At 37.1% G+C, this 11,761-nt stretch overlaps 1 protein-coding gene across 2 annotated transcripts in view; it reads left to right on the top strand.

The window, feature by feature from the left end:
- Positions 1–11,761, top strand: part of Fbxo8 (F-box protein 8) — a 58,312-nt gene that overhangs the window by 643 nt on the left and 45,908 nt on the right. The gene's annotated exons all lie outside the window — the stretch shown is intronic.

The following is an 11,761-nucleotide window of genomic DNA, read 5'->3' as shown; positions in this document are numbered from 1 at the left end:
GATTTTTTTTATGATATCCCATTAATACGTGTCCAAATACATAAGTTTAGGATCCCTGCTGGTTGCTAGTTGCTACAGATAACAAATTGACTATAAAATTGGTTAAATTCTTGCCTTTTGTTTTTCTGTGACTGGTCTACACTTCCCACATGGTATATACTTAATACATATTTCTCATCAGACAAAAATCATATCAATTTGCAATTCCTGTTCGATATATTTTAAATTTGCGTTCTGTATTTACTAATTAATAATTGTGGCTACTTGGTTTACAAGCCAAACGTTTATTTTTAAGGACCCCCCCAGTGTTCTCTTCAAAGCATTACCTGTATTATTGCAACTGAATGCAATTTGTTTTTCACTTCAGAGTTTGCCCTTCCCTTTTCGCTTTTTTTTTAAGCTTTTGACTTTCTTTTTTTTTTTCATGGTTTATTTTTTTTTATATATTTAAAAATTTCCATCTCCTTCCCTCCTCCTTCCCCCTCCCTCCCCTCCTCCTCCCCCTTCCCTCCCCTCCCCTCCCCCCCCATACCTCCCCTCCCTCCTTCTCAAGGCCAAGGAGCCATCAGGGTTCCCCACTCTATGCTAAGACCAATGTCCTCCCAACTCCCCCCAGGTCCAGGAAGGTGATCGATCAAGCTGAGAAGGCTCCCACAGAGCCCGTCCATGCAGAAGAATCAGAGCCCAGAGCCATTGTCCTTTGCTTCTCAGTCAGCCCCTGCTGTTGGCCACATTTTTTTTTTTTTTTTTTTTGAGACAGGGTATCCCATATACTTCAGGCTGGTCTACAATTCACTTTGTAGCCCCGACTGTTCCTAGCTAGCAATCCCTTCGACCTGGCTTCCCAAGGCTCTGAATACCGATTTGCAATAGCCCGCTAAGCCCTCTTCCCTTTCGTTTAATGTCTGAACTTTGGTACTTACACTCCTGAGAGAGAAACTTCCTATTACCTTTGTGGAAGTGGTTTAAAGAATGGAGTCTCAGGATGAAGAATAAATAAGTTGATTGTATTGAAGTTAATTTAGAAATATCCATCTTTATGAAGTTTGTCCAAATGGACAATTATCTGAGTTACTTCATTATTTAAGTCCTGCTGGTTAACAGTTATCTCCTAACTTAATACAGTTCAAAACAGCAAACATGAATTATCCTGGTTTCTTTGAGTGAAGAAGTAGGGCAACAATCAACAGAATAATTCAGTTTGTTTCTTGAGGTATCAGCTAAGCTGTAGTTGGGAACTGTGATATTGAAAAGCTCCACTGAGACGGAGTAAGGCTCTGCTTCCAAGGACACACATGCGCTTGCTGGTTGCCAAGATTCTCTGCCCTTTGCGTTTCTTCATTTCACTACCTTCCAGAATGGTAGCTGATTTCCTCTACCACAGGCCATCCAGGAAAGAGGATCCAAACTGAAGGAAGATACCTGTAGTTTATAATCTAACCTTAGAGGTGATACCCTGTCATTGCTGCTGTGCTGTATTTGCTAGGAATCTTAAACCCAACCCACATTAGAAAGGCAGAGTATAACACAGTCCTCAAAGCTCAGGAGGCAGGGTCTCTGGAAGGCATTTTGGAGGCACCTGGAATAGATACTGTGGCTGATAACTTTTAGCAGTTAAAGTAGTTAATAAGTAAGAATAACTGAGGCAAAATATGTCCAAAAGAATTGAAGTCTGACAAGGGGGAGAGGAAGCCTGATTTTGAAGTGAAATGTACTAGTATCAGCCCTTCCTGAAAAATAGTTTTAAATCTATTTTATATTAATTATATGAAAGAATATCATTTATCATTTAATCACCGGAAGAATAGGGTGTCTGAAAGTAATGTTTGGTTTTTAGGGTCTACCACTGGAGATTGTGTATTTCTTACCTGTGGCCGTTTTATGTCGCTGAAATCTGGTCCAAATGAACGTATCAAAGATAGCCTTTTGAAAAGGAAAACGAGTAAAGAAAGGCTGGGGTGGATAAAATGCAGTCAGTGGCAAATTTGTGCTAAACCCATGTGATCAAATAGGGGTGGGAGAGGTATGTTTTTTAAATATACTTTGAATTTTTTTAAAAAAAGCATTAAATGGCATTTGTGAGTGGTAGTGGTAGCAGAATAAGCTATACCCCATGTTGCTACTTATGTCAGTCCAAGGGGTGCTTGTTAGAAACTTCTCAAGTGGAGCCAACATACTTTTAACTATACAGAAAAAAAACCAAACAACTACACCATAAAAACACCTCAGGATGAGACCTATGAAGCAATGTTAATTAAGAAAAAATGTAGTGTAGATTTAATAGTAGCATTGAAAGAGGGAGAGGGACTTAAGAAAAGAGGGCACACACTCAAATGTCGTCTTGGACTTTTGAAGACAGAGTTGTATTCAAGTGTCTTAACAATAGCAATACATAAAATTTTGATTGCCTTTGAAGTTATATTATTTTGGGTTTTACAAAAGTAAATAAAACTGATTTGGGTCTACTTAGTTTTATCTAAGATACGTTGCTTTTTGGTGTTATTCTGTAGGTTTGAGTGTGATCAGATAAAAATATAGGTTAAAAAAAAAGTCAAAGTATGTGGGTATCCGTGGGTCACAAGAAAGTCAAAACGTGTTTTGATTGTACATGTGATTCCTAATCCTGTCAGATTCTTTGGTTCTCAGCAGTACAGATTGGCAGCTCTCTTCCTTTCTTAATTGTCCTGCATCATCTGGCACCACCTCCTGTCTATCCACTTCACTACACTTCATCTGCGCAGCTTTTACCATAAACCATAAAAGCTTATTAGGAGCAAAAGGTTCTGGCTTCAGGGTGTGTTATGGCACTGTTTGGGTTAAGACCCAATATAAAATTGCCTATGCTTCTTCCCAGATTTGAAAGATTCTATAAATCCTTATTTATTTGTAAACTATTATCCAAATTCATAGACATAAAACAAATATATGCAGTTTAAGTTTGGGCAAGAAATTTATGAAGCTTAATTCTAGAATTAGCCATTTACATATTCTTCAAGAAAAAAGTGCATAGGATTGTTTAAACATTTAAATGAAGGAACCAGATTTAACAAGTTAACCAAACTTAGCTTTTATCTGCCCATACTCCTTAGCTTTTTATAGATGTGATGGAGGTGGAGAAACAAGAGGTGGGAAGCATGGGTGCTAAATATACCCCACCATCTCCACCAACTTTTCATGTTATTCATTTTTAGGTATTTTTCTTTTTTCCTTTGTTTTTATGCAATTGTGAAATTGTTTTTCTAGTTTTCAGTTTTAGTAAAACAATGTACACCAAATAAAATGCATCATATTATCCACTTTAAAACATACAGACCAATGGTATTAAGTATATTCATGTTGGCATGTGACCACTTCCACTATCTCCATAATTCGTTGTGTTTCATAAAACTGAAAGTCTATGCCACCAACCATCTGATCCCTGTGACTTTCCCTGTGTCCTAGTAACCCCATTCTATATTCTATGATTTTGGCTACTCTAAGTATTTCATGTAAGCATTGTCATGTAGATTGTTTATATATAGTATTGAAATCTTAACAATATTAAGTTTTTAAATTCATGAGTATGAAAGTATTTCTATTTATTTGCCTTTAAATTCTATCAGCACATTTCTACCTTTCATTGTAGAAGTCTGGTTAAATTAATTCCTAAATATTGTGTTCTTGTTATTCTTGTAAGTGAAATTGTTTTCTTAATTTCTTTTTCAGATTTTTCACTAGGATATAGAAATACAATTCATTTTTTTTCTGTTGACCTAACATCCTGCCTCTTTGCTGAATTAATTTGTTAATTCTAAGGGTTTTGTTTTGTTTTTAACACAAAAACTCAGCTCTCACTTCAAAGAGAATAAAAGATAGTTTATTCTGGAGCCAGACATGACTCCAGTCTGAGAACATGGTTTCAGGTTATCCCAAATACCATGTTCCAGCATGTATCAGTTTTGTGACGTTTTTATAGCTACAGAACAAAAGAAATCTAGATCAAGGCACTCTTCAAAAGCAGGGAAAAAATGAGGAAGGTTATAATACATCAAGGAAATCTCCGCCACAGGTTTCAGATGTTGTCTGATATATGCTTAGCTTTTGGTTGGTGAAAACTGTTGCTCTGTTAAGTTAATGCATCCCAAAAGGTTTCATGTGACAGTCACGAGGATGTTAGGTCAGACTCAAGTGGGCAATGGATGGCACTTAGGGGGTTAAAAGTAGTCCAAGATAATTTGATTCTGGATCGGCTACATTCCAACTCTCCATAATCACAAAATGCCAATCAGTTAGTATTATAAAAGAATACTTGACATGGTGTGGCTTCCTTTGTGAGTTTCAGCTTATAGTTTTACTTTTGGTTTTGTAGAATGCTTATCGTTTTCTGCATGTAAGGTCATATCTGTAAACAGATATTTTTACTTTTGGTTTTCCTACTTGAATGTCTTATATTTCTTCGCTAATTGCAGGAATCCTTGGAAGCAAAAAAAAAAAAAATGTATGCCTGAAAGAGATTTGGGGTATCAAGCTCAGAACCCTTCTTTTACACATGAGGAAACTGAGACTTCAAAATTTAAGAGCCCAGTTCTCACAGCTTGCTAAGGAAGGCGCTGAGCTCAAACCAGCTTCCTTCTGACTCCTCCCTAGTTTGGCTGCTCTCAGTCCTTGGCTTTATACTTGCCCACTGAGGAGGTAGGCTGAAATGTGCCATCGTGGGTGCTGGTGCAGTCCTGCTGCCAAATAGTAATTCTTTAAAATGAGAACCAATTTAGTTAAAACTGGTATCTGTGAACAATATGATACATTAATTATATTTACAAGTTAAAACATAACAGCATGTTTAGATTAAAGCAAACTGAAGAAATTAAATAAACCTGAACTTCTCAGATCGTGGTTATGTTTGCATAGTATGTCTTCATTTTCTTACATTTGTTTAAATGTTCTTTGCTAGCGCTTATAGGAAGAAATTAAAGAGGTGGGGGTGGGGCGAACCTTAGAAAACAAGGCAATATTGTAAATCTTTTTGAATTAAAACAACCCACAAATGGTCTGCCTCTTAGAAAGGAAAACCGCTCTTGCAGGGCCAGATCTCTACATTTAATGAGTGGGGCTTTTATGTGTTTAATGCGCCTTGTGACCTCTTAGTGCTTAATTGTTTGCCTTTTCTCTTTAGAAAGCCCACCTTGCAGACTTACCTTATTTCATTTCTCTGGAGCTGTGGACTCGAAATTTTAGGAGTGTGATTGGTTATCAGGTGTTTTTAAATTTTTTTCACCAGTCTATTCTAAACAACTTTGGTGGTCTGTTCTTCTGGATGTCCAGACATAAATTATAGCCTGCCAATCTGATTGTGAATGCCTTGCAGAAAGAATTTTCTCACAGACTCACCCACATTGTTATGCCATTAATATCACTTCATGCCACCTGAAGATTTTAAAACCTAAAATAACCAAGCATCAAGTTGTTGCAGTCTGTTGGGGAAAAGCATTTTTTAAGATATGTGAATTTCTTTTCTTTGAAATTTAATCAAATTTGTATTTTAGACATAACTGTCTGAAATATGTTAGCACTCTATCTGAGATAGGATGTTTATTTATTAATTTCATCTCCACTATCTAGATTTTAAAAAATAGTGGAAAAACAGCTAGCATCTTACAGTGAGTATTTAAATAAAACTATTCATGTTCTCTCAGTCATCACTAAAATATGACTTAAGATAGCTCAGAAAGAACTTTGTGGAACTGGATTAGCTGTAGGAAAATAAATAATTAAAATGTGACTTTGAGAGGCTCTTCTATTCCTTTTGCCATTGTGTAGATATTAACTGAAAGATGAACCATTCTTCATTACTGGGTATGCTGGTTAGTTTTTATGTCAGTGGACATAAGCTGGAACCATCTGAAAGGAGGGAACTTCAACAAAGAAAATCTCACCACAAAATCCAGCTATAAGGCATTTTCTTAATTAGTGATCAGTGGGGGAGGGCCCAGCCCACTGTGGATGAAGTTGTTACTGAGCTGATGGTTCTAGGTTCTAGGAGAAAGTAGGATGAGCACAACATGATAAACAAGCCTATAAGCAGCACCTCCATGGCATCTGCATCAGTTCCTGCCTCCAGCTTCCTGCCCTGTGTGTGTTCCCGTCCTGACTTCCTTCAGTGCTGGACAGGGATGTGGAGGGAAAAGCCAAATAAACCTTTTTTTTCCTAAGTTGCTTTTGGTCATGGTGTTTCATCAAATCAGTAGTAACATAAGTAGGGTTTCTGCCATAGCATGTGCCACCTGAATGCTCAGCTCAGTGAAACTGTGTAAAAGCATTAGTGCAATTACCTTTTCTTATGCTTACAGTTTGATATTCACTTATGTAAGAATTTTGTTGTTTTGGTTTGGTTTGGGTTTTTTCCAAGACAGGGTTTCTCTGTGTAGCCCTGGCTATCCTGGAACTCACTGTGTAGACCAGACTAGCCTCAAATTCAGAGATCTGCCTGCCTCTGCCTCCCAAGTCCTGAGATTAAAGACTTGCGCCACCACCACCCAATTTATATAGGAATGTTTAGATTAAAATTATTCATTCTTTAATAGGCAGGCTTATATTAGTATATAAGAGCTACAAATAAAATTTTTATTTTGTTTTTCATAGAAATAGTCTATTATTTTGAAAAGAACAGAAATATATATTTCTCTCCTCTCTCTCTCTACACACACACACACACACACGATGAGTGAAAAAGTGATAGTCAAAAATACCATCATTAAGAAATACAGCCATCTACTGGAAGTAAATTGTATAGAAAATTTTATTGTGAATTAATATCATTGTTGCTAATAGCTCTGGCATTATTTTAGGTCTTAAATTCCTTTATAAAATATTTCTAAAAATGAAAGCTGTGCTTTTTATTTTTTATTTTCTTACATTTATTTTATGTGTTTGACATTTTGTCTGCATGTATGTCTATGCACTGTGCGTATGCAGTGCCCACAGAGGCCAGAAAAGGCATCAATTTCCCTGAGTCTCACATGGTTGTTAGCTGCCTTGTGGGTACTGGGATATGATCTGAGTGCCCTGGATGGGCCATCTGTGCTCTTAAGTGCTGAGCCATTGCCCAGTCCTCGGCTGCTTTTCTTCTATACAAAAAATACATCCAAAAGTCTTTTCTGACCAGTAGGGTTGGCCTTCAGGTTTTCACATTCAACTCTTTTGAAAAATGGAGCTGGTGGTTATGTAGTGTTTTTTCATTTAAAAGATATTTCTGATAAGAGCAGATACTACAATTGATCTTAGCCAAAAGGGGAAATAGACAAGATCACCTGACAAAATGGGGAGAATGGGGGTGGGAGGAGAAGGAAGGGCAGAAGGGGAAAAAGAGGGAAGAAGGAGGAAAAAGGGGTGAGGGAAGGAGAACTTGAGGGAATGGGATAGACAACATGGAGGAAGGACAGAGATGAGAACAAGGAAAGAGATACTTTGATTGAAGGAACCATTATGGGGCCAACAAGAAACCTGACACTAGAGAGGAATTCCCAGGAATCTGCAAGGATGACCCCAGCTAAGACCCTAAGCAATAGAGGAGAGGGTGCCCTAACTGGCCTTGCCCTGTAATCAGACTGATGTCTGTCTTAAATGTTACCATAGAACCTTCATCCAACAACTGATGGAAACAGAGGCAGAGATCTGCAGCAGAGCACTGGGCTGAGCTCCCGAAGTCCAGTTAAAGAGTGGTAGGAGTGAGAATATGAGCAAAGAGGTCAAGACTATGATGGGTTCACCCACTGAAACAGTTTACCTGAGCTAATGGGAGCTCACCAACTCCAGCCGGACTGGAAAGGAACAAGCATAGGACCAAACTAGACCCTCTGAATGTGGGTATCAGTTGTATGGCTGGGGCAGACTGAGGGGTCACTGACAGTGGCACTGGGATTTATCTCTACTGCATGTACTGGCTTTTTGGGATCATATTCGCTTTGAATGTATACCTTGCTCAGCCTAGATGTAGTAGGACCTTCCCCAAAGCAATGTGCCTTATCCTCTCTGAGGAGTGAGATGGGGGGATGGAATAGAGGGGATGGGGTGGGAACTGGGATTGGTATGTAAAATGAAAAAAATATAGTTTGTTTTCTTTTTTAAAAAAGAAACAAAAAAGAGAAAGAAATAATGTGAGGCTGGTTGAGAGGAAAGTTGGGGAGGACATGAGAGAGAGGATCTGGAGGGAGGGGAAAATAATTATCAAAATGTATCCTATGAAAAAAAATGAATAGAAAAGAGATAATGTAATTCACATTAACAAAAAAAAATATTTCTGTATGAATTGTCTTGGCTTATATCATGGCAGATTTTTAGTTTCTCCCACACTGTGGCATGGAGGCTTAAAGACAGCAAACTATGAAATAATTAGAGCTATAAACTTCTCCTTCACAGTACTAGTGCCAAAAACACTTTGTTCATTTCTCTGAAGCAGGCATTATATACTCCACAGTTTCCAGTTTCAACACAATAAAATCAAAGACTTTAGTACTTAATGTCTAGATTTTTTTAAATTGGGTTTTCTATTAAATATTTGGTTTTGTGCAATTAAACTGTTACTTCTGATATTTATCTTACTATTTTAGTAGAAACAAGTATATATAAAAATTAGGTGATTTAAATTAAATTTATTCTGGTTTTTAAGAAAGTATTGAGTAAAACCATTTCCACATGTATTAGAACTATTTGAAACAGTCCTGATCATATTAGTTTATGTACAGCGATACCAATTTCACCATTTTGCCTTTTAAATGTCCATTGTCTTTTTGCTTTATTTTTTCCTACTGTTGATTGAATGCTTCAGGCATGCTAGGCAAGTACCCTGTGAACTACATCTGCAGCCCTACGTTGTCCTGTTTTAATCATTAAGAGGCACACAAATAGTACTTTTTCCATTTATATCTTAATCTAACTAGTAATGCATTCTGTTTAAACAGTTAAGACATCGTTTTAGGATCTGTGTCCTTAAAGATTTATTATCTTTGATTGTGTCTTATTTCAGTTTAGATACAGTGAGTTAACTGATGTCAGAGATGGTTTGTAAGGTTTTTAACAATTAGTTGAATGTGCTAAAACCTAAGATAATTACTATTTGACAAATCACACCAGTCTTCTTGCACACTTGGACAGTTTTCAAAGCTTTCATTAAAGTTTTTCTCTAAGTCTCTCTCTATGTCTCTGTCTATAGTGCTGGGGATTGAACCCTACGGCCTTGCGTACACTAGGTAGGCATTCTGCAAGTGAGCTACATACTCAGTTTGAAGCTTTTGAATCAAGTTTTTAAATCAGCTTTATATATGGTTGATGCTGGATTTTTCCATGTAGTCCCTTGTGTGGTGTCAGCTAATTTTAGTACATAGAGGAAAGGCTACCCTCATTTTACATATTGGAAATGTGAACCCATTTTGTGCATTCCCATGTCATTTTTAAACAGGTAGTACCACAGAATTATAAGCAATATATATATAATACATATATTAGACATATATATGTAAATATATGTATGTGTTTTATGACGTTTCTATGATAAAAAGAATTAAAATGAATAAAATTATATTATCCATGCACTCCAAACTTACTATTTTAGTAGATTTATATCTAAATAAACTTATAGTAATATAGAAATATAATTTACCTATAATCGCAGCACCTGTGGGAGGCTGTGGAAGGAAGCCAACCTGACTAAACAGGAAGATTCTGTTTTGAAAAGACTCTAAAAATACTGATCTCAGTGTGATCACAAATACTTGTCGTACAGAGGCTGAGACAACGATTTTGGCAAGTTTGGGCTGTGAAGTGAGATACAGATTCAAAAAATACTGTTTTCAGCGATTGATACACTAATATCACTTTATAATTCAGATTATTTGTGATATGAGTGTGTTAGTACTACATAGAAATTTTCTGTTAAATGACAAATATATCTGTTGTGATGGGAGGGGCAGGTTGCATTCTGCCACGCCGCTAGCTTTACCCGAAATGATTACATGGAAACTGTATTCATTTAAACACTGCCTGGCCCATTAGTTTCAGCCTCTTATTGGCTAATTTTCACATCTTGCTTTAACCCATATTTAGTAATCTGTGTAGCACCACAAGGTGGGCTTACCAGGAAGGATCTTAGCCCATGTCCATCTCGGAGAGGAGAGCTATGGCGACTGCTTGAAGCGTCTGCCTTCTTTCTCCCACAATTCTGTTTTGTCTACTCTGCCTACCTAATTTTCTGTCCTATTAAAGGGCCAAGGCAGTTTCTTTATTAACCAATGAAAGTAGACAGGTGACCCACCTACATCATATATCTTCATGGTACTTCCAAAAGGACACTAGTGACTAACAATCTTCATATCGATTCTTGGAGTTCTTTCTAGAAAACATACCAGTAGCAATAGAAAATTTCCTGTAACTCCTGTGCCAGGTCAGATGCCCACTTCAGCCCTTTTTGATCACCCATGAATATGCAGCAGGCCTGCACATGTACACACACACGAGTAATGAAAACAATAAAATTATTTTTAAAGATGTTTGTAGGGGCTGGAGAGATAAGAGCACTGGCTGCTCTTCCAGACGATCCAAGGTTCAATTCCCAGCACCCACATGACAGCTCACAACTCTGTAACTCCAGTTCCAGGGGATCTGACACCCTCACACCAATGCACATAAAATAAAATTAAATAAATTATATTTTAAAAAGAGATTTGTAGAACCTGTCAAAAATATCTTTGTTGCACTGAATTATTATAAAATAGTTTTCCCTATTGGCCACTTAGTTTTTAGGTATGGTGTATCAGCCTAAGCAGTTAGCATCATCTTAGCAAAACTTGATGGAATTGCTCTAAATCTCATAAAGTCTAAATACAATTTAGAAGTAGGATTATGATTACTTAGGTAATTAAATCTAAAATAATCACATAGATGTACACTGGGGTGGAAGTACAAAATAGAAATTGTTATTTAAAAAGGATGGAAGGGATAACAAGTTTCTGTTCTGACATAGTCACCAAATCTTATGTGCTATCATGCGCCTGGGATAATAATTATCAATCCTTATTTTACCAGTGAGAAAAAAATGAGAATCAAAGATTATAAACTAATCAAAGTCTCTGTTGAAGATTGATTAAGCTCACTTGAAAGCCCAAGAGCTTTCCACCGGACAGCCTAGAGCTGCATCTGGCAGCAGCAGCTTAGGTAATGAGCAGAAGCAGATCAGAAAGGAGACCTGGTGATGAGTCAGCATTTCAGCTTCAGCAGCTATCCCTGTACTGTTTGCTGATTCGTATACACCCAAATATGAGTCTTATATTTTCTCTTTGCCAGCTAGGTGATCGTAACCTTATTGGACACTTCTACTGAGCTTTGGAGATATTTGTGAGAATTAAGGTGTACTGATATATAAAAGTTTTCAGTGGTTGTCACAGAGTAGTAAATAAACAGTTTGTAGCACTGAAACAATATTATTAGTTAATGTTTATGTTAAGTACTATATAAATGTTCCAGGTGTAATACTACAAACAAAAGGATGAGAACAAGAACAAACTGTAGGAATTAGATCTCCATATCCAAAAAAATTTTTTTGTGGTGATCTTTTTTTATTATTTTTATTTATTTATTTATTAAAACTTTCCACCTCCTCTCCTCCTCCCATTTCCCTCCCACTCCCCCCACTCCCTCTCCAGTCCTAAGAGCAGACAGTGTTTCCTGCCCTGTGGGAAGTCCAAGGTCCTCTCCTCTCCATCCAGGAGCAGAAGGAAAGAGAACATGAGCA

Source organism: Arvicola amphibius, chromosome 4, assembly GCF_903992535.2.
Source record: "Arvicola amphibius chromosome 4, mArvAmp1.2, whole genome shotgun sequence".
In the NCBI taxonomy this organism is placed as follows: domain Eukaryota; kingdom Metazoa; phylum Chordata; class Mammalia; order Rodentia; family Cricetidae; genus Arvicola; species Arvicola amphibius.
Note: the sequence above shows the minus strand (reverse complement) of the source record. Positions and strands in the feature narration are given on the sequence as shown.